Source organism: Lissotriton vulgaris, chromosome 6, assembly GCF_964263255.1.
Source record: "Lissotriton vulgaris chromosome 6, aLisVul1.2, whole genome shotgun sequence".
Classification (NCBI taxonomy): domain Eukaryota; kingdom Metazoa; phylum Chordata; class Amphibia; order Caudata; family Salamandridae; genus Lissotriton; species Lissotriton vulgaris.
The window spans coordinates 1,673,239,007-1,673,249,285 of NC_141694.1; the positions used below are offsets into that span (position 1 = coordinate 1,673,239,007).

At 49.0% G+C, this 10,279-nt stretch overlaps 1 protein-coding gene across 1 annotated transcript in view; it reads right to left on the minus strand.

The window, feature by feature from the left end:
• The window catches only part of INTS7 (integrator complex subunit 7), a 363,775-nt gene extending 353,801 nt beyond the window's left edge, over window positions 1-9,974 (minus strand). The window contains exon 1 of the mRNA XM_086927848.1: window positions 9,837-9,974. The gene's annotated coding sequence lies outside the window, so the exon portion shown is untranslated. The remainder of the gene's footprint in view (window positions 1-9,836) is intronic.
• Between the last annotated feature and the right edge of the window lie 305 nt (window positions 9,975-10,279).

Genomic DNA, 10,279 nt, shown 5'->3' on the forward strand with positions numbered 1-10,279 from the left:
AAAAAGCCAGAATGGGTGGCCGATCTTTTGCCTGGCTGGCCCCCTCACTCTGGAACTCTCTCCCCCATCAGACACGAACTGAATCCAACTACCTTAGGTTCCGCAGACAGGTAAAAACCTGGCTATTCAACATCTAATAGTTCTCTTCTGACTTTCCCCCCTCACCTTTTGGTTTTAGCGCCGGGAAACCTACGGGTAGCTGAGCGCTTTAGAAACTTAATTATAATAATAATAATAATTCAGTAGAGTGTAATTGTGTGGTGTGTAATTATGTGTCACTGAGTGGTATTGTTTGCTTGTATGTTGCATGAGTGCAGTGTAATTATGTACTATATAATTATGTGGCACTGAGTGGTATTGTGTGGAGTGTGTGTTGCATTCAAAACAGTGTAATTATGTGGCATGTAATTATGTGGCACTGAGTGGTATTTGGAGTGTATGTTGCTTTGAGTGCAGTGTAATTATGTGGCGTGTAATTATGTTGCACTGAGTGGTATTTGGAGTGTATGTTGCTTTGAGTGCAGTGTAATTATGTGGTGTGTAACTATGGGGCACTGAGTGGCATTTGGAGTGTATGTTGCATTGAGTAGAGTGTAATTATGTTGCGTGTAATTATGTGCCACTCAGTGGTATTATGAGGAGTGTATGTTGTATTCAGTAGAGTGTAACTGTGTCGTGTGTAATTATGTGGCACTGAGTGGTATTGTTTGGAATGTGTGTTGCATTGAGTGCAGTGTAATTATGTAGCATAGAATTATGTGGCACTGACTGGTATTGTGTGGAGTGTGTGTTGCATTCAGTAGAGTGTAATTATGTGGCGTGTAATTATGTTGCACTGAGTGGTATTTGGAGTGTATGTTGCATTGAGTGCAGTGTAATTATGTGGTGTGTAACTATGGGGCACTGAGTGGTATTTGGAGTGTATGTTGCATTGAGTAGAGTGTAATTATGTTGCATGTAATTATGTGCCACTGAGTGGTATTATGAGGAGTGTATGTTGTATTCAGTAGAGTGTAATTGTGTGGCGTGTAATTATGTGGCACTGAGTGGTATTTGGAATGTGTGTTGCATTGAGTGCAGTGTAACTATGTAGCATATAATTACGTGGCACTGAGTGGTATTGTGTGGTGTGTGTAGTATTCAGTAGAGTGTAATTATGTGGTGTGTAATTATGTGGCACTGAGTGGTATTTAGAGTGTATGTTTCGTTGAGCGCAGTGTAATGATGTACCATATAATTTTGTGGCACTGAGTGGTATTGTGTGGAGTGTATGTTGTATTCAGTAGAGTGTAATTGTGTGGTGTGTAGTTATGTGGCATTGAGTGGTATTGTTTGGAGTGTATGTTGCATTGATTGCAGTGTAATTATGTAGCATATAATTATGTGGCACTGAGTGGTATTGTTTGGAGTGTGTGTTGCATTCAGTAGAGTGTAATTATGTGGCATGTAATTATGTGGCACTGAGTGGTATTTGGAGTGTATGTTGCTTTGAGTGCAGTGTAATGATGTGGCGTGTAACTATGCGGCACTGAGTGGTATTTGGAGTGTTTATTGCATTGAGTAGAGTGTAATTATGTTGCTGGTAATTATGTGGCACTGAGTGGTATTATGAGGAGTTTATGTTGTATTCAGTAGAGTGTAATTGTGTGGCGTGTAATTATGTGGCACTGAGTGGTATTGTTTGGAGTGTGTTGCATTGTAATTATGTAGCATATAATTATGTGGTGCTGAGTGGTATTGTGGGGAGTGTGTGTTGTATTCAGTAGAGTGTAATTATGTGGTGTGTATTTATGTGGCACTGTGTTGTATTGTTTGGAGTGTATGTTGCATTGAGTGCAGTGTAATTGTGTCCTGTAATTATGTGGCACTGAGTGGTATTTGGAGTGTATGCTGCGTTGAGCGCAGTGTAATCATGTAGCATATAATTATGTGGCACTGAGTGGTATTGTTTGCTTGTATGTTGCATGAGTGCAGTGTAATTATGCACTATATAATTATGTGGCACTGAGTGGTATTGTGTGGAGTGTGTGTTGCATTCAAAACAGTGTAATTATGTGGCATGTAATTATGTGGCACTGAGTGGTATTTGGAGTGTATGTTGCTTTGAGTGCAGTGTAATTATGTGGTGTGTAACTATGGGGCACTGAGTGGCATTTGGAGTGTATGTTGCATTGAGTAGAGTGTAATTATGTTGCATGTAATTATGTGCCACTCAGTGGTATTATGAGGAGTGTATGTTGTATTCAGTAGAGTGTAATTGTGTGGCGTGTAATTATGTGGCACTGAGTGGTATTGTTTGGAATGTGTGTTGCATTGAGTGCAGTGTAAATATGTAGCATAGAATTATGTGGCACTGACTGGTATTGTGTGGAGTGTGTGTTGCATTCAGTAGAGTGTAATTATGTGGCGTGTAATTATGTGGCACTGAGTGGTATTTGGAGTGTATTTTGCTTTGAGTGCAGTGTAATTATGTGGTGTTTAATTATGTGGCACTGAGTGGTATTTGGAGTGGTGGTGGAGGTGGTGGTTGTGGACGTGGTGGTGGAGGGGGTGGATGTGGTGGTATTGATGGTGGACATGGTGGTGGTGGATGTTGTGGACGTGGTGGACGTGGTGGTGGTGGATGTGGTGGTGGTGGACATGCTGGTGGTGGACATGGTGGTGGTGGTTGTGGATGTGGTGGTGGTGGTGGATGTGGTGGTGTTGGTGGTGGACATTGTGGTGGTGGTGGTGGATGTGATAGTGGTGGATGCGGTGGTGGTGGACGTGGTGGTGGTGGACGTGGTGGTGGTGGACGTAGTGGTGGTGGACGTGGTGGTGGTGGTGGACGTGGTGGTTAGTGGATGAGGTGGTGGTGGTGGATGTGGTGGTGGTGGACATGCTGGTGGTGGACATGGTGGTGGTGGTGGACATGGTGGTTGTGGTGGACGTGGTGGTGGTGGACATGGTTGTGGTGGATGTAATGGTGGATGTGGTGGTGGACTTGGTGGACGTGGTAGTGGTAGTGGATGAGGTGGTGGATGTAGTGGTGGTGGACGAGGTGGTGGTGGATATGGTGGTGGTGGATGTGGTGGTGGTGGATGTGGTGGTGGTGGATGTGGTGCTGGTGGAGGTAGTGGTGGTGGTGCATGTGGTGGTGGACATGGTGCTGGTGGACGTAGTGGTGATGGACATAATGGTGGTGGATGTAGTGGTGGTGGTGTTGGACATAATGGTGGTGGAGGTGGGTGGTGGTGGTGGTGGATGACATGGTTGTGGTGGATGTAGTTGTGGTGGATGTGGTGGTGGTGGATGTGGTGGTGTTGGGGGAGGTGGTGGTTGTGGACGTGGTGGTGGTGGAGGTGGGTGTGGTGGTAGTGGGGGACGTAGTGGTGGTGGACATGGTGGTGGTGGACATGGTGGTGGTGGATGTGGTGGTGGTGTTGGATGTGGTGGTGGTGTTGGATGTGGTGGTGGTGGTCATGGTGGTGGTGGTGGTGGTGGATGTGATGGTGGTGCTGGTGGTGGACGTGGTGGTGCTGGTGGTGGACATGGTGGTGGTGGACATGGTGGTGGTGATGGTGGACATGGTGGTGGCGGTAGTAGACATGTTGGTGGTGGTAGTAGACATGTTGGTGGTTGTGGTGGACATGGTGGTGGTGGTGGACATGGTGGTGGTGGTGGACATGGTGGTGGTGGATGTGGTGGTGGTGGAGGTGGACGTGGTGGTGGTGGTGGAGGTAGGTTTGGTGGTGGAGGTGGTGGACGTAGTGGTGGAGGATGCGGTGGTGGTGGATGTGGTGGTGGTGGAGGTGGTGGTGGTGGAGGTGGTGGACCTGGTGGTGGTGGACGTGGTGGTGGTGAACATGGTGCTGGTGGACGTGGTGGTGGAGGTGGTGGTGGGTGTGGTGGTGGATGTGGTGGTGTTGATGGTCGACATGGTGGTGGTGGACGTGGTGGTGGTGGATGTGGTGGTGGTGGACATGCTGGTGGTGGACATGGTGGTGGTGGTTGTGGATGTGGTGGATGTGGTGGTGTTGGTGGTGGATGTGATGGTGGTGGACGCGGTGGTGGTAGACGTGGTGGTGGTGGACATGGTGGTGGTGGACATGGTGGTGGTGGTGGATGTAGTGGTGGTGGATGTGGTGGTGGTGGTGGACGTGGTGGTTAGTGGATGAGGTGGTGGTGGAAGTGGTGGTGGTGGTGGATGTAGTGGTGATGGACGTGGTGGTGGTGGACGTGGTGGTTGTGGTGGTGGTGGACGTGGTTGTGGTGGATGTAATGGTGGTGGACTTGGTGGTGGACTTGTTGGTGGACGTGGTGGTGGTAGTGGATGAGGTGGAGGTGGTGGACGTAGTGGTGGTGGACGCGGTGGTGGTAGTGGTGGATGTGGTGGTGGTGGATGTGGTGGTGGTGGAGGTGGTGGTGGTGGAGGTAGTGGTGGTAGTGGATGTGGTGGTGGTGGACATAGTGGTGGTGGTGTTGGACATGATGGTGGTGGAGGTGGGTGGTGGTGGTGGTGGATGACATGGTGGTGGTGAATGTATTTGTGGTGGATGTGGTGGTGCTGGATGTGGTGGTGTTGGAGGAGGTGGTGGTTGTGGACGTGGTGGTGGTGGAGGTGGGTGTGGTGGTAGTGGTGGATGTAGTGGTGGTGGACATGGTGGTGGTGGACGTGGTGGTGGTGGTGGATGTGGTGGTGGTGTTGGATGTGGTGGTGGTGGTCATGGTGGTGGTGGTGGTGGGTGTGGTGGTGATGGTGCTGGTGGTGGACATGGTGGTGCTGGTGGTGGACATGGTGATGGTGGACATGGTGGTGGTGATGGGGGACATGGTGGTGGTGGTAGTAGACATGGTGGTGGTTGTGGGGGACATGGTGGTGGTGGTGGACATGGTGGTGGACATGGTGGTGGTGGATGTGGTGGTGGTGGAGGTGGACGTGGTGGAGGTGGGTTTGGTGGTGGAGGTGGTGGACGTAGTAGTGGTGGTGGATGCGGTGGTGATGGATGTGGTGGTGGTGGACGTGGTGGTGGTGGAGGTGGTGGTGGTGGTGGTGGTGGACATGGTGGTGGTGGACATGGTGGTGGTGAACATGGTGCTGGTGGACGTAATGGTGGTGGACGTAGTGAAGGTGGATGTGGTGGATGTGGTTGTGGTGGACATGTTGGTGGTGGACGTGTTGGTGGTGGACGTGTTGGTGGTGGACGTGGTGGTTGTGGACATGGTGATGGTGGTGGACTTGGTGGTAGTGGACATGGTGATTGTGAACGTGGTGATTGTGGACATGGTGGTGGTGGACTTGGTGGTGGTGGATGTGGTGGTGGTGGACGTGGTGGTGGTGGACATGGTGGTGGTGGACGTGGACATGGTGGTGGTGGTCATGGTGGTGGTGGTGGACATGGTGGTGGTGGTAGACGTGGTGGTGGTGGATGTGGTGGTGGTGGACATGGTGGTGGTGGATGTGGTGGACTTGGTGGTGGTAGACGTGGTGGTGGTGGACATGGTGGTGGTGGACATGGTGGTGGTGGACGTGGTGGTGGTGGACGTGGTGGTGGTGGACATGGTGGTGGTGGACGTGGTGGACATGGTGGTGGTGGATGTGGTGATGTGGTAGTGGTGGTGGACGTGGTGGTGGTGGACATGGTGGTGGTGGATGTTGTGGTGGATGTGGTGAACATGGTGGTGGATGTGGTGAACATGGTGGTGGTGGACGTGGTGGTGGTGGATGTGGTGGTGGTAGTAGTGGTGGACGTGGTGGTGTTGGTGCTGGTTGTGGTGGTGGTGGTGCTGGGTGTGGTGGTGGTGGACATGCTGGAGGTGGGTGTGGTGGTGGAGGTGGGTGTGGTGGTGGTGGACATAGTTGTGGTGGACATGGTGGTGGTGGACGTGGTAGTGGTCGACATGATGGTGGTGGATGTTGTGGTAGTGGATGTGGTGGTGGATGTGGTGGTGGTGGTAGTGGACATGGTGGTGGTGGGTGGTGGACATTGTATTGGTGGAGGTGGGTGTGATGGTAATCCTGCAGGAGTCCGCCCGCAGGCTGTGCAAAATTCAGCAGCACCTCTAGGCGTTTGTTGCAATGCACAGACTTCACACAGACTTTGGCATCATGGTATAGTACACAATAAAACATTTCTTAGCACATAATTAAATTGGAAGCTCAAAAGAGCTCTTTTGGCATCTCGCAAGTGTGAATGAACAGCACCATAAATCTTAAAGAAACGAGACCAGAACGGGTAGGAATGCGTACAGTGTAGTTTCTGTAAGACTTTCCGAAAGTGACCCTAATCAGGACATAACTAAACCTTTCATGTCTATTTTACAACATCTAGATAGCAAAAGACTGGGATCCAATTATGAAAACGGAGGTGACACCAAAGTAGCAGGAAGCAACAATATAATTTATGGGCGCATTACCTCGGCTGTTTAATCGGGTGTGATCTTGGTCATGACAGCTTTCAGCGAGCAAAGCCAGAAACGGCGGGAGCGGGGAACGGATTCCTTTGAAGTGTTTGAAGTCTGAAGTGGGCTGCAAGCATACCAGCATGAGTGCGGAGAGAGGCAACTGGTGTGCGATGTGCACACGCCCGCAAACATGTACTGTAGGCAATCCGCCTTTGGGTGCATTTTTGAGAGCCCTTACTTAAGTCTCGCTGAGAACACATGCGTGTTCGATCAGCGAGACCTAAGAATGTGTCCATCTTTAACGAAACTGGTGCTCATGTAAAGCGCTCTGATACCTGATACGTTCGGATCTAATTTGCGCTATATAAAGCTAAAAAAAAAAAAAAGAAGAAAACAACAGAGAATCTGCAACAAGAGTCAAAGTGGATGCCGCAGATAGAAAATGTAGTGCCTTGATAAGTGACAACAGGGAGCTAGATGTTAGAATTCAGTACCTGGAAAATCTTGTGTGACAAACTCAACTTGAACTTCTTATAAAACACATGGGGGTAGAGTTACTTGACACTGGGTTTGCATCAGAAAAGTAACGCAATTTAGCGCAAACTCTTTTTTTCACGATTTACTTTCCAGCACTAAAGTTGTTTAAACTGGAAATAACGTGAAAGTAATGCAAAGCAGCGCATAGCCATGGGTGATGCATGGGCGTTCCCATGCAACCACCCAAGGTTTTTTGACAGTAAAACACGATTTACTAAATAAAGTAGACTGGTTTTAGCGTCAGAAAACGGCACCCATTTAAAGTAGGTGCAAGGAAGGAGAAATACTTTCATTTCTCCTTCCTTTTCCCACTTTGCCAGTGTGCTGCACTGTGCAGCATGCATACAAAGAGGGGAACGGCTTGAAGTGAGTCCCGGCACAGTATTTTGTACTGGAAGACTACCCATCAGTACAAAACCTATGCTAGACTCACAGAGACACTCTGGTGCAAAGGTGTCTCAGTGGCAAACAGCAGCTGATTTCAGGGCCGCCCAGTGCTATGGAGAGGGGAGAAGAGTGCCATATTTTGTAAATTTAGCACACTCCTCCTCTCTCCTTTTCACGCAGCGCAGCACAGCATTTACATCTGCCTTGTGAAAAGTACTATATCTCCCTCCTAGACTTCGCCTACAACCCCCTCTATGTGACGACTATTCTAGAATCAAGAGATCCCCACAAGTAGAGAGGCGAGATGAAAGCGGAGGGACCACATTCCTGAGAAAGAATTCTGATGATGAGGGCTGAGGCCATATTCTCCAGGCAGTAAAGCAAAAAGGGGAACAGAACTGTGAGGACCACAATGTCCATTCTGGACTTGTCGCGAAGCCCTAAGCAGAAGAGTCAAGTAAAAAGGGGCCCAAAAAGCACGTTATCTTAATGGGGTATTTGTATGTTTGATTAATTTAGCAAATTTGAGGCTGGCATGGATGATGAACCTTTGAGTGGTTTGGGCGGAATCAATCTTTTGGACATATTTACATCTTATTGCTAGTGTTATGGAGCGTCAATGGTAGGAAAATGCACGTCAGGGATTGTGTCTGTCTAGAGTGAAGAGATGAACTTTTAGAATTTCTTTGAATTACATTGGGGAGAGGGAGGTCCTGATTTGGCTTGGGGGGCATTCCAAAGAAGAGGGTCAACTGGGTAGAAAGAATAGAACCGTGAGGGAGCATACAGGGTCTTGGTATGGCGAGGAGATGCTGACAGAGACAGACTGACGAAGAAAAACCAAAGGTGGTGATGGACGGAGCGTTGACATTACAAACACTCACCCCCAGTCAACTGATCTGGGTTTAATCCATCCCCGTTCTTTAGCTCACTCCGCCACCCCAGTTCAGACATGGCCATATGCAAATAAGTCTGACCCTGTGCCTCATGGGAACAGTCCAGCCCGAACTGCCAAGCCATGCCGTCCCTGGACCGGAAACAAGCATCCTGGGACCGGTTTCTGGCATTACAGCCGTCTTCAGCCCGGCTTGCTTGACTCCAGTGGCAAAGTGAGCAAGGGACACACGTCTGAGCATACCCTGCCACACTTAGGGCGAACAAAGAAAAACCAAAGGTGATGATGGACGGAGCGTTGACAATACAAACACTCACCCCCACTCAAGAGACAGACTGACAGCAGCGAGTGAACTTGGATGTGGCAATGATTGGGAGGTACAGAGGTGGGGTGTTGCATCCCGTACTTAGCCAATGATCATCCTTATGCTGACGTAGGAGACTCTTAAGGCATATTGGAGTGTGTGGATATGACAGCATTGCTCGGTCAGACATTTATGGGGAGTGAATGTGTCTTGTCATCAGAGGCTGGTACCGTGATCTGTGTCACTGGAGGCTGCTGCACTGGTGAGGTTTCTGGCTGCTGTAAACAGGATGTGGTGGCAGGTTTCTCTCTTAGACTGAGCTGCAGACATCGAGCAGCTGGGGCGGTGCAGGTGCACAAGGGCTCCAGGCTCACACTGAAGTTTAATAGTAGTTATAACATTCAGCAGTGAGAGAGCAAGTCAGTGAGCAGTGAGGAAATGTAATGGGGTACAGGAGGGTTCCAGTGTCAGAGGAAACAGGGAAGTAGAGTACCTCTATGTTCTCAAAAGTTCAACATTAGAGTCGTGGGGGTTCCCCACAATAAGGAGCCACTGGGAGACTGTTTTAGCTCTGCAGCTTCTGTCCTGCATCATCACAAACTCTGGGCCTATCTGGTCCAGTTGCTCCTCGCCCCTTCCTTTTATACAAGCACTCTTTCTCTCTCTCTCTGTCTCTGTCTCTGTCTCTGTCTCTCTCTCTCTCCTCTGTCTCTATCCTCTGTCTCTCTCTCTCTCCCTCCTCTTACTGTCTCACACACTCTGCCGCAAGTATCACAGTCAATTCAGCTAGGCCAGACTGCTGCCCCTCAGTAATCCCCACGCCATGTCCATGCCGTGGGGCCACTAGCACCAGTGAGTCTGGGTCCTAATTGTTAAACTTCAGCTAAAGGTAGTTTCCTTTCTCCCTCCTCTGTACCAATCTTGTACAAACATTGGTTTGCACTGCCCTTCACATGTGGATCTCGAGCCTATAAAGTGTACACATACGTCATAAGGGCGTTTTGGGTGCGCACTTTTATGATGCTTTTATGACCTGTACGTCAGTAGGGCAGTCAATGATTAACTCAGTCCAAACGTATTCTGCTGTACTCCTGGGTGTGAACATACTTTTGCAAGTGTGCACACACGCGCAAATATTTCCAGACTTGAAGCGGAGCCAACACAACCGATTTCTGTTGGAAGCACCTCACTTAAAAGTATGTACGGCAATCTGCATGTCGTCGTCCAGGCCCACTATGCAAAACAATACAATGAAGGTATATTATTAAAATATGTACATGTTCATTATTCAATCAATCAATCAAGTAATTTGTAGAGCCCGCTACTCACCCGTAAGGGTCTCAAGGCGCTGGGAGGGAGGGGAGTCGCTACTGCTTGAACAGCCAGGTCTTGAGTTGTTTCCTGAAGGAGAGATGGTCCTGGGTCAGCCATGCATGATGAAGGCCTGAACACACCCCAAAGAGCGCTGAGGGACATTTGAGTTGCTACATTTACTACCGCATTTTCTCATTGTGTATTAACTCTTGTGATGATTATTATTATTTTGTAAATAAATCACTTCACTGGGATTTTGCAAATACAAAAAAGCAGAACAGCAAATAACATTTGTGCGTTCCTATGAGCAATGAGCCAAAGCATACATCATTCTCTCATAAATATATATGACGTCTAGTGTTCCAGCAGCTACCCGTCCCCAAACGTCTTCATTGTAGCATCAGACCTCGGCCCTATATGTCTTATATGACAAATCAGTGGCCTAACTCAGGCCCCGG